The sequence below is a fragment of the Aptenodytes forsteri genome, unplaced genomic scaffold, assembly GCF_000699145.1.
Source record: "Aptenodytes forsteri isolate BGI_AS27 unplaced genomic scaffold, ASM69914v1 Scaffold47, whole genome shotgun sequence".
Taxonomy (NCBI): Eukaryota; Metazoa; Chordata; class Aves; order Sphenisciformes; family Spheniscidae; genus Aptenodytes; species Aptenodytes forsteri.
The window spans coordinates 2,104,679-2,111,837 of record NW_008794731.1 but is presented as its reverse complement, the minus strand read 5'-3'; positions in this window follow the sequence as shown (position 1 = coordinate 2,111,837).

Genomic DNA, 7,159 nt, shown 5'->3' with positions numbered 1-7,159 from the left:
CAGGCAGCTCGGTGGTGCCGCCGCCGGGCGGGCAAGGGCTGCCCGGGCAGCCGGGCTGGCCGCGGCCCGGCACACCCCCTCCCTGGCCCTCACCCCGGGGCCGTCACGCAGGCAGCCCCTTCCTCCCTCAGGTACTCCCCTACCACAGCCACAAGCCCACCGTGTCCCCACCCAACCACCCACCACGTCCCCACGCAAACACCCACCGTGTCCCCATGCAAACACCCACCGTCTCCCCATGCGAACACCCGCCGTGTCCCCTTTGTATGATTTTTTTAAAACTTCTCTTCCTCCCATCTCCCCACCCAAACCCCCAGTGACTCTGGTGGTTGCCCGTTCCCAAGGTCTCCTGGCCTTCCTGCAGGCAGGGAGGACACATCTCCTAACACCATCGGCAGGCGGCTGTGCGCATCAGACCGCTCCTACAAAAGCAGATGAAGACGGTTGCTCCTCTTGCTCCAGCCTGGCAGCCTGGGACCCGGCCCTCCGGCTTGCGGGGCTGGGGTGGACCCCAACCTGCCGGCCCTGAGGGCGTGGATCCCTGTGCATGGCATGGATACCCGCGCAAGGCCCTGAGACTCACCGGCAGCCCCCAAAACCCTTGCAGAGGGATGAATCCCCAACGCCTCCTGGCCCCTGAAGCAAAGCTGAGGCAGTGCTGATCGTGGGCCGTATATGGGCAAGGCAGACCCAGATCTGGGAGAGCATAAGCTTAGTATTTATCTCTACAAAGTGACTCAAGGCATTTCTGCACAGCACGCCGCTTCCTGGACTGGTGTGTTTATACTGCACGGAATAAACATACCCCTTAGGCACTTGAACCAATGTCTGCCACATCCCGGGATGTTGATGGCTTGCCAAGTAAGAAAGCTCTGCCCTTTCCACCGTTCTCAGAGAATGTTGATGTGCACTGGCGATGTCTGTGCCACTGGGCCTGGCAGAGGAGGTTTGGGAGCTTTGCTGGGCGTGATGAAGCCTCTGGTGCTGTGAACAGCAGGGTGTGGGTGCTGGTGGCCTCTGTGTTCCTCTGAAACCGAAATGGCCCTTGCAGACTCCCATGCTTCCCGCCTCACGTGCTCCGAAGCAGCTTGTGCACCCAAGCGGGATTTTGCCCATAGACATGGACATATCAGACCAAATTTGCCATTAGCGAGGGACTACTGAGATGTTTACAATTAAGCAGGTATTAATGTATTTGCAACACTGGACCCTTAGAATGGTAAATGCTTTTGCCAAATATGTTTAAAGAAGCTACAAGACAACTCTTAATATTGCTTGCAGTTTACACCAGCAATCAAACTGATGTCTGATGATATGGCCTGAAATATGGGCACTGAATAGAAGATAGATTTTGAAACTGTCCTATAAAACACATACAGGTTCTGCATCTTTTCATATGGATGTTTCATAAGATCCTTTTTTGTATACTGTTGCAAGTGGGACATCAACACTTGTTTTATAGTATTAATAGCACTTAATAATAATAATAATAGGATTAGGATAGGAAACATAAGACAATGTTTTCTTATAGGCTATGTTTCATAAGATCCTTTTTTGTATACTGTTGCAAGTGGGACATCAACACTTGTTTTATAGTATTAATAGCACTTAATGATAATAATAGGATTAGGATAGGAAACATAAGACAATGTTTTCTTGTAGGCTTCCATTAAAAAGCCTACAGTGAAATATAAACTCTCCCCTTAAAATCCCAAGAACATCCTCAGTATCTTATGCTATCCAATATAGGTCAGATTTTGAGCCTAAATTATTTGGCAGAATGATCTCGTATCACAGCTGCGGAAAAAATTTGGGATAAAAAGGAATTAAAATCCTTCCTGCTGGCAAGCTCATCAACTAAGCCAAGGGATAAATGGGCATGGAATTCTAGCTAGGCTTGCTGCAAACAATTCTCTAGAACCCAAGATTGGATTTTAAAAACTAATTTTTTTTTTTCATTCTTTCCTTGTAAAAACATCTGTAGGATGTAAATCGTCCCACTGAGTCAGCGGCAGGATGAAGCAGAAAAGAAGCCAGCCTCCATAGCTTAGTGGGTTGCTAACTTCAAAGCTGAATTTAGCGGTTTGAATGTTGCTGCTTTTAATGCTGGGGAGCTTTCATCTATGTCTGACAAGCGAACTAGCTCACAGTGTGTGAGTACAGCGGGCATGTTGCTGTGTTTCAAGGAGTCTGCCGCTAAAACAGATGGTTGGCACATCAGCATCATTTCCACAAATGGCAGCGACTGGGTACAACCCCGAGCAACCCTTTCTCCCTGTTATCCTGCAACGAGGGAATCCCTGCAGCGAGGGGACGGAGGGAGCCCGAGCTCCGTTTTTACTGGAGATGCTCCTAAGTCATACACAGGGATGCTGTTTTGGAGAAAGGCTGGACTCATCACGGTGCTGCTGCACAGCAGCTTCAAGTCCTGGGCTGAAGCACTCCCCAATCTTAACTGCTGCAACCCCCCCGGACAAACGGGAAGGCAGGTAGTTTGGCATTTACAACAAAGTTATTGCACAGATGTACAGCGTTACTCTGAATCTTCAGTACTCAACTCATGCTCATTTTGTTCCTGGAGCTCCTGCCCTACCTTAAAGGACGCCCTGGGCTGTGTGGATACATGTCAGAGCAGTCAGGGGTTGCTGGAATAAGTAGCTGGTCTGGAGTGGGCCAAGTCCGCAAGACCTCTTTCCAATATTATGTGGGGAATAGAGTCACCAGTCACCAGGATTTTTCTACATGCAAAACCTGCAGGATTTGGTCTAAGCATCTGATATGAGACAGCATTTTAAAGTACATATGTGGGCTGGGTGTTATATTTTTCCAAAATCATGGCCCAAAATCAAGCAAAGATAAACAGGTCATGAATATATTTAGGCTGGGAACCAGAAGAACAGCCTTCTAGTTGGAGGAACTGCTAGTATTAAGATAAGGCACCAGAAATTTCTGTACACATTTTTCCAGCTTAAGCGGGGTGTGGATGGGGATCCAAGAGACCTCACTGGGGACCAGGGTGGCCTCTGGAAGCCTGGGAGGATGGTGAGTAAGTACAACGTGCATCCAGAGCTTACTGTCCCCTCTCTCCTCCTGCATCCCAAACCCGCAAGCCGGGTTTGACTCAAACTGTTGGCCTCACCAGTACAAACCTGCAATGGTTTTAATCTGCCTCCAGTCGGTTCCAGTTGGGAGTCCTGGTTTCTCTTGGCCACTGCTTAAGCGGAGTGGCCGTGTCCCGTGGATTCCTGGATTCCCGAGTGCTCACCTGCAGCGGGGGACACAATCCTCTGCTCTCGCAGAGATTTCCAGTTACAGCAAAGTAACATGCTGAGCCCCAGGAGACGAACGTTGCCAACAGACCTCTGTGCTGATAACTGTGTTCCTTGGAAAATGACTCAGGCTCTCCTACGTGACACGAAATATTTAAAAAACATGGAGCTGATTGATTTAATCATATAGCTCTGCACTCGGGAGGGCCGTGTGCTCGTGTAATGAAAAATGTATGTGGTATTTACATGAGGATTTGTGAATGAATGAATCAAACCCTCTCCCCTGAACCATGTGGCTCTGCACTACATGCCGTTATTAATAGATCAATAAATTTCATGGGAGTATCTTGTAAAATGTGTTTTCTGGAGAGGTCCCACTGGAGATCAGCACATCTAGCAGTGAGTTTGGTAAGAGCAGGGTGTGCAGCACAGCCCTGCCAGAGAAGGAAGAGCAGAAAGCCGTGATGCCCAAGGGATGCGGGAGGAACATGCATTTTGGCTCAAAAATTCCTACAATAAACTTTGCTCGAGAGAAAGGAGCAAAGGAACTCCCCAGATCTCTCCCTTCCAAGAACCACCACTGCATGCTGGACTTGCTAAACCTATCCACGACTTCACAGCCTCCTTTCAAAAGTGTAAAGCCTTGTCCTTATGCTCTGTTCTGAACGCCCGAGTTGTCCCTGTCCCCTCCGAGGGGCTCTGCAGCGCATTGCTGCATGCAAGGCTGCCTGGGTGCGTGCTGCCTTTTTCACACGTGCAGGGGGCATCTGACCTTGGGAATGACCTACACAAAACGCCCAGCCCACTTAAATCCCCAAAATGGGACTTAAGCAAGACTTCAGTAATGCCTGGAATGAGTTTTCCTATGGTGAACTGAAGAGTGAAGCTGTGTTTCCAAAGCCAGCACTATAAATAGGCATTACTTACTGATCAGACCTCGGTTAAAAGGATTTCACTACAGAGAAGATGTTGTTCAGTCTCATGAAAAGGGCATGAATTAAGCCACCTTCAAAATATCTATTGCCGTAGAGGCAATACCACCGCAGAAGATTGTGAGGGGGAAGAATCTGATGTGCATTTCTCAATTTTTCGTGCTTTTGGTTCCTGCATTGCAGCCAGCTGTGTCCCCAGCACAGTTCCCTTTTTCTTTGAGCTCGTTGAACTTCCTACTTTCCTGCACAGCACCGTCTCTGTTACACGTGCAAGAGAGGAACCTTTGTGTAGTGGCAATTTTTTTTTTTTCCGAGATGGAGATTTATACTCACGGCTAGACTTGCACAAACTTATTTCTTACGAAATTTTACAAATCAAGTGTAGAGAGTAGCTGGGTGTAGTGGGAGGCTGATGCACAGGGAGGACCGGGGGGGTCTGCAAGCTGAGAGCCGCGATCTGTGCTGTGAGAATGATTCAGCATGTACAGATGCTTAAGGATCAGGAAGCAAAAGAGTTGCGATGGTCTGTTATCGGAATTGTTTTGCATGACAGGCAATAAGGGAACCAGTCGTTACTATTTTGGATGGACTAAAAGTGAACAGAAATGCTTACACCGTTGCTCTTTCAGATTTGTGTGCGATTTCAAATCCAGCCCCTGACCGGAGCAAACCCAAGCTGTGCTCTGAACCCGTTCCTCTGGGAAACCAGTTCACCGGCCCAGACGTCCTACTTACATCGCGTCACTGATGATATCTGAGCTATAATTTGAACAAAACAAACATGAGCTGCCAGTCTCCCAGAAGGACTGATCTCTTCATGGGACAGCTTCTCTTCTGCTTTATTGCTCTGTGGGTTGTAACTCTAAGGGTAATTTCAGTGGCTTTTTGGAGATCGTTGTGTAAAGCAGTCCTTGTGCTGAACAGAAATGTGGCAACAAAAATGGTTTAACTCTGTAAAAATCATAGATCGCTGGGTCTGGTACACATATGCCCCTGAGAGTCATTAGCCAAACTCCAGCGAAGTTATTAAATGGCTGCCGTGCTCTCAGGGAAGGCAGGATCAGCCCGTTGGGCTGAACGCTGCCCAGTGCGGTTCTGCAAACACGTTACCTTGAGCAGAACTGAACCCGCGTACAGAAAACCTCTGGGAAGCTCCGGGGGTCCTTGCAGGTCTCAGATTTCTTCCTTACAGCAGAATAGTTCAAGTCTGAGGCTGCCTGCATATCATCAAATCAATACATGCATTTATCTGTCAAGAATGACTCGAACAAGAGACTGACAGGCATAATTACAAGAATTAATGGACTTCAGCAATTATCCGTGTTTCTGCAATGTGGTGGTGGGGTAACAGCAAGCCAGGGGCTGGGTAGGAGCAGAGTTTCCAGGGCTGGATCAAGTACAGCGTATAAAGTTTATTTCACTTCAGCAACTTGCTCGGAGGAGCACTTCGCTCAGAGCTGACAAAATTATTTTTTGTTTTTCTAGTTATGGGATTGCCCTAACTATGAAATATGTGTCCCTGCCAGCCCCTCAAACACATCCTGCATGGAGATACGGGGCATCAGCTGAAAATGCTGTTGGAAAAAGGCAAGAAGCAACATAAAAGAAAATAAAAGTCCAATAAATGAAGGTGAAATCTGTTGTGGTCTTGTGCAATGAGAGAAAAAATAAAATCTCTTTGTAGAAAAAAAGGAAATGGAGGAGTTCATTATTTTTGGCAGGACTTCTGCACATTTTGCTTATCAAGGGTTCGTCACAGGGAGGGGATTATTTTATAGTCTCATAGAAGTTCCCTCCCTTCTTCAGTTCTCCCGATCCCAGGCTGCCTCCCTGCAGTCTGAGGGGCCTCTTTACAGGATTACATTTCCACTTCTTTTTTTTTTCTGGATGGGGTATTTTTAAAAGACAGATTTATGCAGTTCACCATGCGTGTTCAGTGCTGCTCTGGGTATTGCTGCTCCTGCAGGTCAGTCCGAGCAAGGGACAGGCGCAGTGCTGGCTGGCTGGGACCGAAAGGGGAAGGCATCAGTCGTGGCCCTGATCCACTTTCCACGGCCATGACCCGGTGAATGTTTTGAGCTGGGATGAATCAGCCCTGCAGCCCTGCACCCCCCTTGCCCGTCCCCTCCTCGTGCCAGCTCCTGTGCGCTGTGTCCACATCACAGCACTGACCGGACACGGGGCATCTCCAGCGCAGCTGGTGCTGGGGATGGAGGTGCCGCTTTCTCTGTTAGACCCGTTACCACCTGGATGTTTCAAGCATTTCTGAGCACAGACCTCCAGGACATTGATTCCCGGAATATCTATTGCCAGCAGGTAACTCACAAGCTGGGGCTTTGCTCCTCGGCGCAGAGCACGACTAAAGGGTTGAGCCCAAAGGAGCTTCTCCTGCTGAGCACAGCTTCTACTGCATGTTTTTTTTGGGGGGGAAGCGGTTGCCACAGCAGTGCAAGTGAGATACAAGTTCCTGCTGTGACTCCAACCTGTCAACCCTCGCTCTGTTTTTCGGGGTCTGGCCTGGTGTTAATCAGAAGCTGCTGAGAGATGTGATTGAATGTGAGGAGGAAAAACCCATCAGCAAGGAACATGATCTCTGGCAAAGGGCTACAGTCCACCTGGGACACGGTGAAGGTAGGAGCGCGTTAACCCACATGCTCTGCACAACATTTATCACCCCCGGTGCTCTGCTGAGGTTATTTGGAGACTTGTCCTTCCACAGCCAGCCCGCTGCTAATGAAGATACCCCGTGGCATCCAACGAGCGCTGCAAAACTGCGGAGATGGGAGGAAGATGAGAGCCGTCTAAATAATTTTTCAGCTTGGGAAGTTTAGCTGCCCTGAAATATCCTGGCAGCAACCGCCCCCGCGGGACCCCCCCGCCTTCCCTGCATACCCCCGCGCCCTCCCTGCTCCTTCCCTGGGGCCGGAGCTGGCAGGGTCCCTCTGGTCCCCCTTCCCT